Below are 17,996 nucleotides of genomic sequence, written 5' to 3' on the forward strand. Positions count from 1 at the left end.
CAGGAGAGTCCGGGCATTTGGATGGAGTTCCTTTTCCTCGTTGCGCTCGGATGAATGAATCACGTGGATGTTTTGATTTATACAGTCAAACCTACAAGCATTCGGGAGAGTTTCTTCTCTTCAGCCTGTCGGTTCGCCAGAAGCAAAAAAACAACCAAAAAAAACGATGCGTGACAACTTGATGGATGGTGATAATAGTAGGGTTTGTATAAGGCCACTGTGGCATTCAAATGATCTCCAGTAGTCTACACGCTGTAGCGAGCCGTTTAAATGCATGCTTGCTGGTCTGCATAGTTTCGCGGCCATATGGGAGCACACGCTGCAAATGTTTCCTTCAACAGTAATGGGCTTTAATTTTTATTACATGTTACCATTTGTTTTCGCATCACAACTGTGTTTTCTTGGCATTTTTTTCTGGCTTTCATTAAGATACTCGGCTTTTTCATGCTTTTGACTTACATAATGGAATTTTACACGTGACCAGGCTTTCTTTTGATCCTCTTCTACGTCCGGCTGAAAAGCTTTCAGATGTTTTGTTTGGAGATTAAAGCCCATTGTCTTTGAGCAGATTGCGCTAAATGCGGACTGTGTCACCGAGTAACGCTGTGGGAAATGAGAACAGGATCTCACTTAGCATTTCACCTCGATTAAAAAAAGAGAAAAAAACAGACTCTGCGGAGTGGCTCCATGTGATGACACAGTCATTACTCATTCTTTTTGCTGCATTAACCAGGTGCAGAACTTTATGGAAATTGACTTTTTTTTCTGCCCATTTCTCCCTGGACATACTTGTGTAGACTCTTTAAATCTTGTCACGAGAGTCCATTTGCTGCTTTGACCTCAAAATTAAGTTTGAGACCTTCCAGAAAAGGCAGGATCTGAAGCTTTCGGGATCTCCTGTGTTTCTATAGATGACAATGACCCAGTTGCCTCAACTACTCTTAATGATTGCTGCTGGAAAGTGCTCATCATAGACATCGCTTTTTATTCCTCGAGGTATTTATTATCCGATCAGAGTAATTAAGTGTGTTGCTTTCCTAAGAAACTGTTATTCGCTGCGGTTAGCGAGCTCTTTGCAATCCAGTCACTCTGTTCTTTTTTTTTTCTTTCACGGGGTAAACCATTTTCTTTCCAGCCCCGGATCTTGGCTGTACAAGTAAGGAAATCTGTGCATGCAGAGAGTGCTAAAACCTGAGTGTGGTGATGAAGGCCATTGGAAAAGGGATAAGTGATTCAGCAGGCGGATCAATAGAGAAAGATCCATGCCTCACAGCCGGCTCAATCAGACCCCCAGGGGGTGAGCCAAACATTAGGAGACAGAAAGATGGACAGAGAGTGGCGTGTGTGTGTGTGTGTGTGTGTGTGTGTGTGTGTGCGTGTGTGTGTGTGTGTGTGTGCGCGTGTGTGTGTGTGCGTGTGTGTGTGCGTGCGTGTGTGCGTGCGTGTGTGTGTGTGTGTGTGTGTGTGCATGTGTGTGTGTGTGTGTGTGTGTGTGTGTGTGTGTGTGTGCTGAGAGAGAGCATGCTTTCATTTAAGGCCTGATTAGACCAGCAGAGAAAGAGAGAAAATGTGGATCTTTTGTCTCACTGCTTTGGCATTTCAACCGCTATGCTAATGAACCACATTGTACTGAAGTGAATTATAATAAATTGAACCAAACTGAAAAGGGGAGACATAGAGACTAAGTGCTTCGGGATTGAGCTTCTTCTTTTTTTTTCATAATTTCTTTTCACAAATTGATCATGAATCTAATTTTTCAGAGCCACACGACAAATCAGATGTTTGATTCGCCCTTGAACTTAAACGCTCGCTTCCACTCAGGTTCATTGAAGCCCGAACGACTCCGGTTCCTCCACGAGATGAGTCACTTTCCTCGCCACTTCATCCTCTAACCATTTGATGTGTGATTGATTAAAATAGAAGCGGGTGCAGCCTCATCACGCTGCTGCATTGATGTTAACATCTCTGGTTGCTGGTGTGGATTTCAGCACTGACCTCTGCTCAGTCTTGTAAGTCAACCCTGCAGCCCCCCCATTCTCCTTGTACGACCGTCACACTGATGCCCCCAAAGACAGTTCAGTTTAGCCCTGACAAGCCGGCACACATGACTCCCCCCCAGCACTCACTCTGAGATGTTTTCCTTACGTGAATAATGTATCAATTTCTACAGAAACGGCAATGTTTGCATTTCTCTCTTCCTCTCTCTTCCTCTTCCTCTCTCTCTCTCTCTCTGGATGGTTCTCCCTTTTCAGTCTGAAAATAGAGTGCAGAAGAAGGCTGTTGCTATGGTGATACATCCACTGGCGTTGCCCGGGACATTTTTAGCCACGCGATGCGCGGGGGGATTTAGCTCGCCTGTAACTTTCTGTAATTTCCATTCTAATTATATCACTTCTGCTTGCGCTGTGTGCCACCGCATGGGGTAAAACAGCCGAGCACGGCTGGGTGAAGATCCAAGACTCTGCTCTCTCCGCTGCCCTTACACCACATTATGCCATGCTATCGCATAATATCAGCATTCAAAGAAAGAGGAAAGACGGGGACGCGGGCAGGGAGGGGGAATTTGTGCCTGCACGCTCGTTGCACTGGTACGTGAACGAGAAACTGAGACAAAGGGAGAACTGCCCGAGCAGAAAGAGTAATGCTGCTGCAGTACTGTACATGACAGAAGGGTGGTTTTACAATGTGATAAAAGACCACACTCTGTTACTACTCAGTGGACAAATCAAATGAGAGACGAGCTGAGATTAGTTGGGCACTCACCGGACTTAACATTGGTACCAGCAGGGGGTCTCAGCTATCACTAATCACCAGGAGTTTGAACTGCGTGCATGCAGCAATGCTACAGCTTCCTATGAGGTTGCGTAGTCCACCAGCCAGGATAAATGACACATATATTATTTGTCATATTTCATTCATGTCAGTATCCTACTAAACTGTCAAAAACAGAAAGCCATATGTGGACACATTTGGCATGTATTAAGACAGATTATTGAGCGCTATGTTTAGGTGACTGAAGCACAGTCCTGCTGTCAACTAAACAAAACAAGGGGAGGGAAAAAGAGAAAGTGGGCTTGTAAATCTAAACGTATGTGATGACCTAAATGAGGCGACGTCTTGATGCATGCTCAGTCATCCAGGTAAGTAAATCCCCAAAAGTGGATTCTGTTTAAAAGATCGGAGAAACCTGCAGTCAGAGACTGAAGAAGTCACCTGGACGAAACGTTTCTCCCACTGAAAACGTCCAGATGAACAGAATCAAGCTTTTGGGGATGAGGAGGTAACATTGCAACACCTAAAGGTTAGACAGCACTATTAAAAAGAACAAAACTGTAAAGCAACATTTACACATCAGTCATATCTCTTATTTCTTACTTGTAAAGGAATTAAAATACTGGGTCCGTCGTGGGTCTGAACTAGTGGACCTGCTGTGGTTTAAAAAACAAAAAAATAACGATTTTTTATGTCTACAAAAAGAGTGAATTTTAAATTGTTCAGTTTCAGGAAAAGTGGGTCAGAATTACTGGCAATAATTTCAGCTATAATTAGATTTTTCTTTTTTTGGGAGAAGTGTGGGGGACATGAAAATGGCTCTGCAGAGTCTAGATTATTGTGAAGCAAAAGTTCTGTATATGGCCATAATTTAAAAACAACCATGCTTGTTAATTATAACATTAAATATAAACCTATGGTGACACTGAATGAATTACAGTGTAATTTCAAACTACAGTCTTGTGCAAAAGTCTTGACTCACCCTTTGTTTCTTTATATTTTTCTTGAAACTCAATATTTGGTGTGACCACTTTCACGTAATTTCTTTAAGTAGTCTCCGGGAAGAGTTCTCCAGGCTGCTTGGAGGACATTTAAAGCCTTTTGCTCTGTTCTCTGTCAACATGATCCCACACTGCTTCAGTAAAGTTGAGGTCCGAGCTCTGGGGAGGCCGATGCACGACTGATGGTGTTCCACTGTCTGTTTCTACACCCAGGTATGCTGGTTGTGAACTGGCAGTGTGTTTGGGGTCATTGTCATGCTGAAAAATGAAGCTGTTTCTTTCCAAATGGTGCTGCATGCTGGATCAAAATCTGATGGTATCTTTCTGTTTGTAGTTCCTTGGACTTTGACGACAGCTCTGTCTGAAATGAAGCTTCCCCGTGTTTCACAGATGGCTGTACCTCTCTACAGACCTTCTGATGAGGTTTTGAACCGAAAATGTTCTAATTCGCATTTATCACTCAATAAAACCTGATGCCAGTGATTTTCATCCCAGTTCATGTGTGATATGGGATACCTCAGCCTTTTCTCCCTTTTTCCCCGGTCCTTAAAAATGGCTTCTTGACCCCCACTGATGTAGATGGATCAACTGAAGGGTCAGATGGATTTCTCAGGTCCTGTGTCAGGTCTTTCAGATGCCATTTATCTGCTGCAGATCGTTTTTAAGCCTGCCACTTCTTCTTGTGTCCAGTTTCCTCAAATGTTTTAAGGACACACAGCACACCACGCCCAGATATGCCAAGGCTTCAGCTGAAATCACCTCGTTGGTTCGAAGATACTATATTATCCTTTATACCTATATTGTATCTTTGCCATCAGCTTTTTCGTAGATTGAGAACAAATGATGTATTGTTGTGACATGCTGCTAATAACAAAGTGCCTAAAGATACCATTTAAAATGGGTGTTTGCTAGTTTTTTTTAATATTCAGGCAAAACATTGTTTCATTCTTTGTGTTTTTATGCTTAAATAATTCATAGGCAAACGTTAAGTGGCTTAAGAAGCAAAAAGAAACATTCCTGTGGACTGAAAATGAGTGAAAGAGTCGGCAGTGACAAAGAAAAACTTTGAATGGCATTCAGAAAGTCTGAAGAACCATCGCTCAACATTTACAGTGACAACAAAGTCTGCCACCTTTGAAGCAAAAGATAAAGAAATGAGGTGTGGCTCAAGACTTTTGGGATGTATACGATTGGCTAAACTTTTTCCTTTCCTAACGTCGTCTCTGAGATGCAAAAATAGCCCTACAGTACGTGACTGACAGAGAGCAGGTTGGGACTTCAAATGCAACTGCTGTAAAATCTACCAGAGAATTACTTGTGTTTGAAGACAACTTACTTTAGGTACTTGGATAGCAGCACCAACCAACTGTGTAAAAAGTGTTTTGTTCCAAGACACTGTGCCCACCATTTGGAAATAAAAAGAGACACCCACTCTTAAAGGACAGAACAAAAGTTTATAAAACACTTGTATTAATGGATAAAATGTGCAAACTCTTTGGAAAAAGGAATTCTAGCACAGTCTCAGGCGTTGCCAGTCATGGGTGCCTTTTTCTTTCGTGGTATCTCTCCTCACTCCAGTGATAAAGATTTGGTGGGGTAGCGCTGGGAAGTAATTCCCAAAGTAAGGAATTATTTTAAAAAGTGTTGTCTTTAAATAATTCATGGACATCAAAGACCTTCCTCATTGAACCTCATGAATAAATCAAAACCTTGGCCAAGCTCAGCGTTCCACAGCACGACTTCACAACAGAAAAACCTGAAATATGTTTAGAGATAAAACAGAAGGAGACAAAGGATGGAAAAGGAGCAAAGCAAGCGTGCAGAATAGTTAGAATGAATCATCTTTGGATGTTTAACTTCTGCTGAATAACTCTGGTGCCAAAGCCTGAGACATTTAAAAAGTGAGTGAGCTGCTTCTCTAAACTAAAGTGTATGTGTAAGGAAATGAAGAGTCTGACTGATGTAGCCGTTCCCTCGTTGACCATGACATCTTGTATTTCCTAGTGTCATTTTACGCTCCATTAGGGCTGCTGATGTTCATTAAAGATGACTGCCCTTCAGCAGATGTGGCACCGCAAACTAATTACAACTTTTAGCAGCCGACGCCCCCAAACCTTCATTCACTGTCATAGTTCTGCGACAGAAAAAACTGAAGTTGAGTCGTTTCTAAGTTTAAAAGATGCCAGAACTCGGTAAAAAGTAAAAGCCAGTCATTCTTCACTTCAGCACATGCCTTGTGCAGGAACTAGACTGTGTATCATCCTCCAAGTAAAAACTCCACTTTTAATTATTTATTATCAATTGCATCAAAGTTGTAGGTTTGCAGGGGCCAACAATCTATCATCGGATTTCCTGCATTATATTAGTTGCTCTTATGAGGGGCCATTTAACCACCTGTGTTATTATTCTTGTAAACCTTTGGATGTTTTCTTATTTTCTGCTGTGTGAGGCTTTTAAAAGGTAAAAGCAGTATGTGTGTATCCCATACAGCACAGCTTCCTACCTGATGCCTTTTAACTTTCTGCTCAGATGTTTCATTTGCAGTGTCATTTGGCATCTTGCTAACTGGAATATAATATTCATAATCTAGTTCAGGGTCAATGCATGTGTACACTGCAATATATAGACTAATGTAAAAAAAGAAATGTTTTTGTTTTTAATAAAGAAAATAGTGGTTTTTATAACTATTATAACATTAAACTGCCTGAATATGTTCTTAGTTAAACTTACACAGCGTGTACTACTCCCTTCATGGGGGAGGTCAAGTGTGCAAAGTACATCAAAGTCTCTAGTTTGAGAAACAGACACCTCATACGCCTGTAACTAGCTGCTTGTTCACACGGTAGCTTTAAGAGTCAGACTGTGCAAAGCTGCACGAAAAACAAAATATTTGGGAACTTAAAAAGCTTTTATTTCAGAAGGTTATTTGTTGAGGGAGCCAGAGGTGGGGAACTCCAGGCTTCAAGGATCAGTGTCCTGCAGGTTTATCAACCTGGGTCAACACACCTAAATCAAATGATTAGGTCATTACCAGGCCTCTGGAGAACTTCAAGACTTGCTGGGGAGGTCATTTAGCCATTAAAATCAGCTGTGTTGGATCAAGTACACGTCTAAAACCTGCAGGACACCGGCCCTTGAGGCCTGGAGTTCCCCCTCCCCTGCTTTAAACGGTAAGAAGTATAACTATGTAGATGTATTATATAACCTGGTATCACTTCTTTAATTATTAGTTTCCATTCACTTTAGTTTGATCAGTTATACTCGGTAAAGAGAAACCTTTTCTTTCAGAAACAGTAACATTTCTCAGTGACTCCAAACTTTTTAATGGCTACATTCTGGTACTAATACTATAACCTGCAGTGTGTGGAATCTGTTAAAAATAAACAGAGCTACCTTCAGTGGGTCAGCATTGCACGAATCCTCTCTGTGTCTCGTTTGCTTTCTGTTGTTAGCCCTGTACACTTGCTGGCGGTACATCTGACCTACTTTTTCCAGCCAGTACAAAAGATAGTTAACATGTGTCAGCTTGTGCAAACAAGTTCCCTGTGCCTTTAAATGCTCCTCTATTCATTTCTAGAATACATGACCTTTTTTGCATGCTGGTTTTTGCTTTGGGGAAAGTCTGGTTCTGAATTGGCCTATGACAAACATACAACAGTAATTGAATTAGATGGCCTACTTCTGCTTAGTTACCAGTTAATGTAGGTATGGTTATTCAATTTCTCCACTTTCAGCTTCAGCAAGAAGCTAATGCAGATTTTATTGTTGGACTCAGTCTATTTGTGGCTTTGGCAAATGGCCTTGTGCCTTTCTCTGTGAGTTAACATTAGCAGTACTAAACTGGACATGCCAAGTCTTATTATTAGTGCCTCTAAAATTAATTCCAGTACAGAAATTCACTGTTCCCTCCTGCTTAAGAAATCATATTTTTATTTGTTTATCTGAGCAGACTACAGCGTATATAGCAAGGACCATTTTCTGCATTCTCTGGCAATGAGCCTTACTTGGCTTCTTATAGTGTTTAAGTAGATATTGAGTACGCACAGACTCCTTACACACAGGAAATGTAAAATATTGCAGTATTGGTGTTTAGTTCAAGAGAAATCATTTGGATTCTTGCAGTTTTTCTGTGTGTGTGTTTCTCTCTCACACAAAATCTTTCTCTCCATCTTCCTCGGTTCCTCTCTTCATCCTCTTGATTCCAAGTAAAGCAGGCAGGCAGTCTCCCTTCCACGGGAGGCCTCTCCACAGCAGATAATAGTCCATTCCACTCATTTTGGCTTCCTTTTATTTGTTCACATCAACATCAAAGCCTGTCTGTTTCCTCCACTGGGGAGCAGGGCTTTAAGTCTTTGACTGATCTGCCTCGTTCACTCGTAGCGCTGCCCTGGTGATGCCCATCCCTTATCGCATGTGTTGGAAACACACGTGTTCATACATGCTAATACACACACACAGGGAACAAGGAGCTGCATAGGCATGTTTAGAGCATGTGTAGAAAGCCTTACATAGAATCTATGGGTTGTAAATCAGCGGTCTCCAGCCTTTTTTGCGCCACAGATCAGTTTATGTCCGACAATATTTTCGCAGGCCGGCCTTTAGGTGTTGTGGATAAATACAAGAAAATAAAACCAGTACCGCTACCAAAAAAAGAAGATTTATTCATAACACACAGGAAAAAGATCCAGGGAAACCCAGTTAATGATAAAATAATAAAAAAAATCACAATAAAATCAGATAAAACCCCTGAAAACCATGAATTTCACACCCGAGCCTCAACTCTCGCGGCCCGGTACCAAACGACTCACGGACCGGTACCAGTCCGTTGCCCCTGTGTTTGGGGGCCGCTGTTCTAAAGTATAGTGGAAAGGAAATAATAGGATTTATAATGGTTTAGGCAGAAATACACCAAACACAGGAAGAGCACAGCTAACCTGTAGCAATGCTAATGCTCTCTAACTAGCTTGCTGTGGGAGATTTTTCAACACATAAATGTGGTTTTGTTGTTAATTATCATCTTCAATATAAAAGTATTTAATTGTGTAGTCTTGTGTTATCAGATACGAAGCAAGATACGAAGCACAAAAGCTGCTAAGCACTAGGCAGATAGCTTTTTATGGTGGATACGAGTCTCCATAGGATCCCATGTTAAAAATGGGCGGATAATTAGTATTAAAAAGAATGACATAAAGAAACAGACAAAATACGGCTGAAAGTTGTTGTCAGCTGTAGACCTGGTGAACTCATCAATATGGATGCAGGTAAAGAGTAAATGTAGGGGCATAGATGCTGACAGTGGAGCTGACACAGGAACTACAGCTGTGCCTGATCTTTTTCAGAGGAATCGTTTTTGTTTGTTAAGACACTTAACACTGACCTATGAATCATTCAGACATTTAAAAGGAATCTATCTCAAGGGATGAACATCGCAAAGAATAATTTAAAATTTTATCTTTAGGCACTTTCCTACCAGCAGCCCGTCTTGAAAACACATGATTTGTTATCATTTCTTTAGTTGAATCTCTGAAGACTGGCAAAGATAGCACAGTCATAAATTTGCACCACCAAGGTGAGTCCCAAAGAAAACTTGGCATATCTCATCATGGTGTGCAATGTGTCTTTATAACATTTTTGGAAACCGGACAAATAGGGACAAAAGAAGAAGAAGTGGCAGGGCTGTTTGCCAAAACCTCAACTGAAATGGTCTCAGTGGAAGCATGGCTGTTAAGTTATTCTCACAGAAAGGAAACTGGGAGAAAAAGTTGAGGGATGCCAAATTACACAAGAACTGAAAATCAGTGCAACAGGTCTTACTGAGGGATGAATCCAAATTTGACATTTTTGGTTCAAATTGTCATCAATATGTACAAAGGATACCAGGAGAGAGGTGCAGCAATCAAGGACTCACATGGAGTAACAGACCTCACAGACATCAACATTGTTGAAGCAGTGTGGGATCATCTTTACAAAGAACAGAACAAAAGGCAGAAACATCCAATGAAAAGCTTTGAATGTCCTTCAAGAAGCCTGGAGAACTGTTCCTGAAGACTACTTAAAGAAATGACACAAAGCTTGACGAAGAGAGTTCAAGTTGTGTTGAAGATTAAAAGTGATCAACACTGACTTTTAATCTTGTTTGGACTGTATAAACTCTGTTTTTTCCCAACATACTGTATTTTGATTTATGTTTGCACAAGTTTCAGTAAATCACAGCACCTACTTAGGGGTGGCTCTGCACTTCTGCACTGCACGCAAAATGTCTTGATGCATGCTCAAGAAAAACTGTCATTGTGCAAATGCACTGTTTGTAAGATCGGGGAAACCTGCAGTCAGCTGAGACTGAAGAAGTCACCTGGATGAGTGACGAAACGTTTCTCCCACTGAAAACATCCAGATGAACAGAATCAACTTTTGCGGTGTGCAAAATGTTCAATTTTCCTAAACAGTAAACAAGAATATATTTTCTAGCTGGTTGCATGGAGAATTAGCTTAAATTTGACTTTTTCACAGTAACAATATATGACTACATGATCCCATTCCTATAGTACAGAGATAAACCAAATCTTTGGAGTAATGAAAGGAAAATTTTTCATTTGGGGAGTTTTTTGCTCAGTTGGAGTCAATGCTACACACAAAAAGACACGACACTGTAGGATACCAAGCTGTTACTCTTCAATCTAACGTTAGCCAGTCGTGGTCAGATGTATTAGCCTTACGTGAGGTTTATTTACAGTGGCAAATCTTTCTGTTGCCTGGTCTGACAGCTGCTATTTCTGCCTGATGTACACATTGAAAATGGTGTTGAATTACAAACATGAGCTTGTTCTGAAGTGGGAGGAGCTCCTGGTGCCCCGGGAGGTATTTAGACCCGTCTGCACTGACAAACTGAAATGATTTCTTAGAAGCTGAAATTATTAAACTGGCGGCCTTGGTATGAACCCTATATGCTAAGAAACATAATGATTAGGGTTTGAAAGAAAAACTGAATTAGAAATCATCAGGGAGCATCAACTATTACTGTAATAAACAACAAGGCGGATTAAGAAAGAGCACAAAATCTGCTCTTGAATTTCAAACCAACTTCTTAAGTACCGGTACCATGAGATCATTTCGTTTCAGCGCTGCAAAAATAATTTCACTTGATAAGCCCATCAAAACATGTGCTCTGCTTATCATTGTTGTCCCTGAAGTTGTTAAGTTCCCCTTCAGAAAGTGCTATTCAAAGGTTTATTGGCATGAGAGGACCATTCTTAAACCCCCACCCCAATCCAAACACACACACACTCACATTGATGCTGAAGGCACAAGATCAATTGCTGATCAGATGATGGGGGCTCCTTCTCTTGGCTTTCTTTAGAAGTCAAGCTCTTTGGTTTCCACGTAATTGGCCTCTAATCTCTCCTTTCTGTATTCTCTTTCTTCCCCTCTCTACTCTGGCTTTATTCCATCTGTCTGCTTGGATATCTGTCTTCTCTCCATCTTCCTTTCCCCGTCGGCCTGTTTTCTCTTTGCCCGTTGTTTGACCACCCCCACTTCCTCCCCTGTGTCTCTTGACACTGCTCCTAATTACAAAACGCGTAGGGACCATTAGCGCGGACCTCCAGCCGACGCCTGTCCCTTTATCCATTAATTCCGTCCCTTCTGTCGTTATCTTTCCATCTCTGCCCCGCTTCTTCCTCTGTTCTTGGTCAAAAGTCGCTTTGTGTGGAACACATTAGGCGAACAAAGGCAGCAGGCTGGAGCGGTGATCAGAAAGGTCACAGCGATGTACGGCCCTCAGCACTGCTGCCAGGGTCAGGCCTGTCTCCATGTGGACACACTTAACACTCACACAGCCAACAGCGGTATGGCATTTTGCAGGAAACACTTTTTTTTTTAGCGTTTCTTGAAGTAGCATTCAATGCAAAGCTGGAAGGTTTCCTTTGGTTTGGGGAAAATAAAGCGTAAATTTTAGCACTGGTTCCATTAGACAGAGCTTTTTAAACAACAGCTGTTTATTATGAGGTAAAGGGCAGTGCACCCTAGGGATGGGTATAGTTTTGGTTTTACCAGTATACCAGTACCAAACCGGTACTTTTGAAACGGTGCCGGTGCTTAAAGAATGGAGAACACACAATTGGTCCAAAAACCTCTCATGTTCAGCTGTTTTTTTGTAAAAAGATAACAATGTTAGCCTTTTCTGCAGCTATAGAGCATATATGGCATCACTCTTGGCTGGAAGCAGTGCTTAAACAATGGAAAAAACACAAACTTTGTCCTAAACCTCTCATGTTTACCTGTTTTCCACTTTTTCTTTGGTCATTTTAGCCTTTTTGGCCAGGGTGAAGGGAGTATCTGCCATCAAACAAGAAGACAGCCGCATGTAGCTATGATGATGTTTGCTAGTTCACCTTACATGCATTATTGTAATAACGTGGTTAGCCTACTCAACGTAAATTACACACGAACAACATGAAGCTCCTCACGCAGAGAAGAACGGCTGCTGCATCATCATCCTCATCATTTCTGCTACACTGGCAGGGCTAGGGGCCAGGACTCTCCTCTTCGGGTTTTTGGGGGATGTTGCTAACTCCGGGTCCGATAACAGGCACCACACTGTAGTAGATGCGCTCGGTGTGAGGTCTCGCAGCAAGCTATCAAATACGGCGCATTTCTCGGCTTTTAAAAAAACGCTATGCGTCGCCAGGTGTTTCATCAGATTCGAGGAGTTACCTCCTTTGACAGTATCACAGTATCAGCTTAAAGCACTTGTTGCTGCTGAGTTTGCATCTTTTGCTGTGAAGTACAGCCAGACTTTGACCGCTTCGCTTTGGGCATTTTTAATCTGTAGCTCTGCTCTAAAAGAACATACGTACCTGGACCCGCCTACTACGCTTGCAAAGGTAAAATGATTGGCTGGAATCCAAAGTGTATGACATCTCAGGAAAAATAAAGCACCAAAATGTGCGCTGCTTTTCGGTCTGGTTACTGCCGTTTATGTCAGAATGGCACCGGATACCGGTACCCATCCATAGTGCACCTCTACAAGACAGAAATCAGGAATCTACAAGTGGTTAATTAATTAAATCAGTGCTTACAAATAAACTAATTAAACTAATAAACACAATGGATCAGTGGACCCTCGGGTCCTCTACAGGCATGGGGCTTTGAGGATGGTTGCCCTCCATGTCTTCACTTGCCTAACTAAAGGTAAGTAGATGAGGGGGATGGTTGCCAATGTACACTGAGGTTTTTTTTTAAAGTTCCTGCCAGTCAATCACACCCCAGTGTTCCTCTCTAGTTTTCTGACATTCTCTTTATCCTCTCAAGGATAACTAGTGTGCGTGGGAGGTCTACCTGTGTTTTCTGGATTTGAGAAGGCATTCATTCATGTCCCTTGAGGTATTCTGTGGGGGATCCGATGGTAGTATGGGATGTCCCACACTACCATCCCTTTGGTCCCTGAAAACCATTGCAAGAGCTTGGTCTGCATTGCTGCCAATAAGTTTGACTTATTTCCGGTGAGTGTTGGACTCCTTCAGTGTTGCCCTTTGTCACTAATTCTGTTCATTATTTGTTTGGACAGAAGTCCAGGCATTGTTGGTCTCAGAATTTCTTTTCTTTTTGCAGATGATGTGGTTCTGTTGCCTTCATCAGGTGGTGGCCTCCAGCTCACACTGGAATAGTTCACAGCCAAGTGTGAAGCAGAGGGAAAAAGATCATCAGCACCTCCAAGTCTGAAGCTGTGGTTCTCAGTCCGGAAAGGGTGGCGTGCTGTCATGAGTGAGCAGAGTGGGAGATTTACAAACAGATATGGGCCATGGCTGCAGTGATGCAGATGTTGTACCGGTATGTGGTGCATGAGAGAGCTGAGCGTAAAAGGGAACCCTCACCTATGATCACTATGATCATGTGGAAGAAGATGGATGGATGGACCTCCAGCCACTTCAAGTGCTAGACTCTGCGTAGCATAAGGCAAGACACAAGAAACACATTTTAACGCAAATAAAATCCCCAAGGGGATGCAGATTGTGCAAATTGTAGTGTCCTGACTTACTCCTGACCACTGCTGACCACACTTGACTTACTCCATCACCCCCCAACCCCCAAGATATAGACTTTGTTTGTTCAATATTGCCACTCCAACAAGAGACGCCTTGTGAGAACTCACTGATATGAACATTAGTTATGTGTAACCACTGTTCATGAATATGGATCAAATGACCTACAAAGAGTTTTTCAATTGCTGCTTGTTGCAACCCTATGACATCATCATGAGAAGTTTCTGGAAGATGCAAGCAATGATCCAGTTTAGGGACATTAGGTTTCAGTGTTAAAACAGAATTTTTCCACCCAAAGCAAACGGCAGCAATAGCGTCGGGTTGGGATCTAAATATTACTGTGGAAACTCTGACTTAGAGCTGCACTGTTGTTGCCCCACTTGTGCTTGTACTTGTGTCTCCATGAAACTGCACAGCGTGTAGGAAGATGTGGTGTTTAAAGTGCCTGCATTCATTGTCCTCTCTCTTGTCAATGGCTCTCTGTGTTGTACGCTCTGTGAATGATATTTGTGTTAGGCGCTGTGGCTCGTGTCAGGCTTCCAGAGGACCAAGAAAATTAAATCCCATTAGTGTTTTATTCTGCATATATCTCCGGATGAACATGCAGTGCAATCTGAGTGGGCAAGGTTTGCCCCTCTATGGCATGTACAAGCCTGCGCATGAGTCGCATTTCAAACTAGCTGGCTGTGTTGCATTACTGCACGTTGTTTGTCGCTATGGGACAGCCTTGACCCTGCGTGCGCTGTGTGATGTGAGCCCTCCATCCTCTTGCTATGCGTTTGTCATGGGATGGTGCAGCTCCTGGTCATTACGGCAATCACATGTTAGATTTATGCTGCTGCCTGATGTTTCATGGCTTTATAAAATGAGATGAAAGTGGATCTCAATGGCCGGGAAGGGAGAGGGGGGAGCGTGAGGGATATGGGAAAGAACAAAAAAATATGAGGGGATTAAGGGCGGCGGGGCGTCCTGAGCGTGATGCTGTCGATATTCATTAGCCGATAATGAAAGTGGACCATTACCTTCTGCAGCTAAGTAACTGTTTTGTAGAAGGAAACATGAGCAACTACGTTTTTTCAAATTGGTAGACATCGGGAAACATTGGAGGCTAAACCAGGATTGACCTTTGCATGCACACTCATAGTGCACACAGGCACAGCCCCCATGCCAGCCCCACTCCACTTCACCGGGCTCCAAACGGCAGATGGAAGACTTCATTACTGCTGTCGTTCTGAGGATGACAGACACACACACACACAGATTTTACTGAAAATTAAATGTTTGGCTCACACCCTGCATCTTTTTCCCACCTTTAGTCATTACACAAACCTCTACAGTAGATGGAAACATAAAAGCTTTGACTCATAAATGCAGAGTACATAACACAGTTCTCTTCTGCACACACACACACAAGCATGTAACTCTTGCAAGACAGTCGTCATGCCGTGTCTCGGCAATACCATAAGCTTGTTGGTTTTGTTTATTGTTAGTCTCCAGGCACTGGGAGGCCTTTTTTACTCATGCGCGCACACACACACACACACACACACACACACACACACACACACACACACTCACACATGTGCAGGCGCTCCAAATTGTTCGATTAAGTGGGTCATCCTCTCCTACAGTCTCTTGAAAGAGAAAACAGCTTTTTTGTGCATTTCTAGCCGCGAGGCAATCGCACCCGTCCATGGTTTTGGCTGCACCTTTTAGGAGTATTTATGGAAATGACAGGACAGCACTCTGGACGGCTACACGCTGCTCGCTTGTTGCTTAAGGTGTGTGTGTGTTGCATGTGTACACATCTACCAGGAAAAAAGAACTCGGCAGCTTGCGTGTGCGAGTGCGAGCCTGCGTCAGTGGTCATTACTGTTTATTTCTCTGTGTGTCTATATCTCTTGCATTGGACTGCTCTGCACATTTGGCAAGAGAGCGCCGACCCTGACCTGTCACTGCAAACGAAAGTCAACTATCCTCCAACCAGTCCACTTTGACTGTCTGAGAGAGCAACACTGAGAGGAAGGAGAAAAAGAAAGGGAGAGAGAGCCAGAGTGAGCGGCCATGTCTTTCTCTACCCATTCTTTCTGTCTCTTTGGACAGCTCTGTGGCAGCCCAGTCTGATCAGACTTCCTATCGCTTTGGAGTATTTGGACTGAATCGACTCCAGCAGCCACAGCTGCACAGGAAACGCCGTTGCACAGTGAAATAAACAGGCGGCACATTAAAAATGAGGGTGCATATGTCATCAGACGGTATTCAAGGTCTTTGGTTAATGAAGCATGTTATCTCTCCTGTTTGTGTAGTGGTTGTGCACCTGCGATGCTCCGGGTGTACAGTCTAATGCCAAAGGACGCCCACAATAACACAAAAAGTGCTGGTACTGTGTGTGAAGGTGTTAAGTCATGAAAAAAATGCACTAAAGCATTATAGTCTATTAAAAATAGAAGAAGCAAATAAAAATAATATTACACTATTAAGTACATGTTAGCTCATAGAATGTGGATAGAAAAATTAGTTAGCAATTATATCCCATGTTTACTATTAGCAACAAAAGCTTTGCTGTCTTTTATTATGTTTCTAATACATATACAAGTGGTTACATCTAACCAAGACGTGCTGTTATTTTATCACCATGCACGGACCTTTGTCAGAGAAATGTTGTGTAATTCTTGTATAGGTGCATAATATAGACTCATTAGAGTTTTAAGGTGAATTGAGTAAAATGCTTTGTGAGCTCCAGTTTTTACTAATATCATCAGAAATTTAGATTTATCATCTGTCATCTCATCTAATTTGAGAAAGCAGCAGAGACTGAAAAATGAAGTCTGAACGGAAGTGACAGAAACTGCAGTTCCACAAGTGGCCACTTGAGGCTGCTTTCAAAAACGAGACAGTCCACAAGACTTTCAAGGTAAAATGCGAACCTTTGTAGCATGAAGAAACAAGGGTACACCCTCACACAAAGAAAGGTCAGTGTTTCTTCTTTTATAACAACTGCATAAAAGTACACAGTGTTTATAAAAGCAAGCAAAACCAAAGCAGCAAAAATGTGCACACAATGAACCAGCTGAACAACAACAGTTGTTGTTTAGCATTCTCACATTATGTGAGACCTTATTCACCAAGTGACCGAGTGATATGTGATATTTGTCCACGCTCATCTATGCATGCAACTCACTGACAAAACTAGCTAGCCAGCCTTAGCATTAGCTTAACATTCCATCATCTGGTCACTGCTGATGTCGATAACCCACAACAGACAAAACACAGTAGAAACAAATAGGTGGCACCACCCTCACTACAGTTTATGGCTGTGGCAAACACCAGCGTACACAGCTTAGCGATCTTGCATAAGTTTAACGAAGAAGGAATTTTATTCAGCACATATGAGGAACCAAAATGATAAAATAAATATGCATATTTTTTATTTATATATATTTTAGTGAAAGCTTGGCTTAAATACTGAAAAGCCAAAGCTCCTTGGTAATTAAGCAAAACTTCATCAGCTATGAACTTCAAAATCTGCTCTCACTTTACTGTTTTTAAGTTGTTATAAAAGAAATACCTCACCTATGCTGGTTTGTTTGTTAGGAAAGCAAGTGTAAAAGTCCTGTGCGTGACTTTTTTGTCTACTAGGAACAAATGTAGGTGGTCACAGTGTAGGTGTTTCCATCGTCTCATATGAGAGATGTTTACACAGTAGTAAGATTTAAATCACTTGTATATAACACACCTACACACCTACACACATACCTATTTGACCCGCCCACTGCCTGTTTCAGGTAGAACTTTAATGCTTATCATAACATATAGAGACATCAGAGTCAAGTTGTGTGTTTGTGTGTGTGTGTGTGTGTGTGTGTGTGTGTGTGTGTGTGTGTTTGTGTGTGTGTGTGTGTGTGTGTCTGTTCATACCTATGGAGCTTATGTCTACACCCTAACAGCAAGGTTGACATGAAGCTGAGAAGGAGTGTGAAGGGCACAGCACCTCAGGAGGAATGACACAAACACACATGCATATACAGCACACGCGAACACACCTCCTCTCCTTTCTTTTCTCTCTTCGATGACTCATCCCACCCAGGGACAGTGAGCGAGCGAGGCAGAGGGAGAGTGAGGGAGGAGAAAGGGAGAGGAGAAGAATTGGAGAGTGTGAGCGGCGACACAACGGCAGAGAGGC

Source organism: Mchenga conophoros, linkage group LG15 (assembly GCF_057382185.1).
Source record: "Mchenga conophoros isolate Kocher_MC1m ecotype Shallow Benthic linkage group LG15, M_conophoros_male_GT1.1, whole genome shotgun sequence".
NCBI lineage: Eukaryota > Metazoa > Chordata > Actinopteri > Cichliformes > Cichlidae > Mchenga > Mchenga conophoros.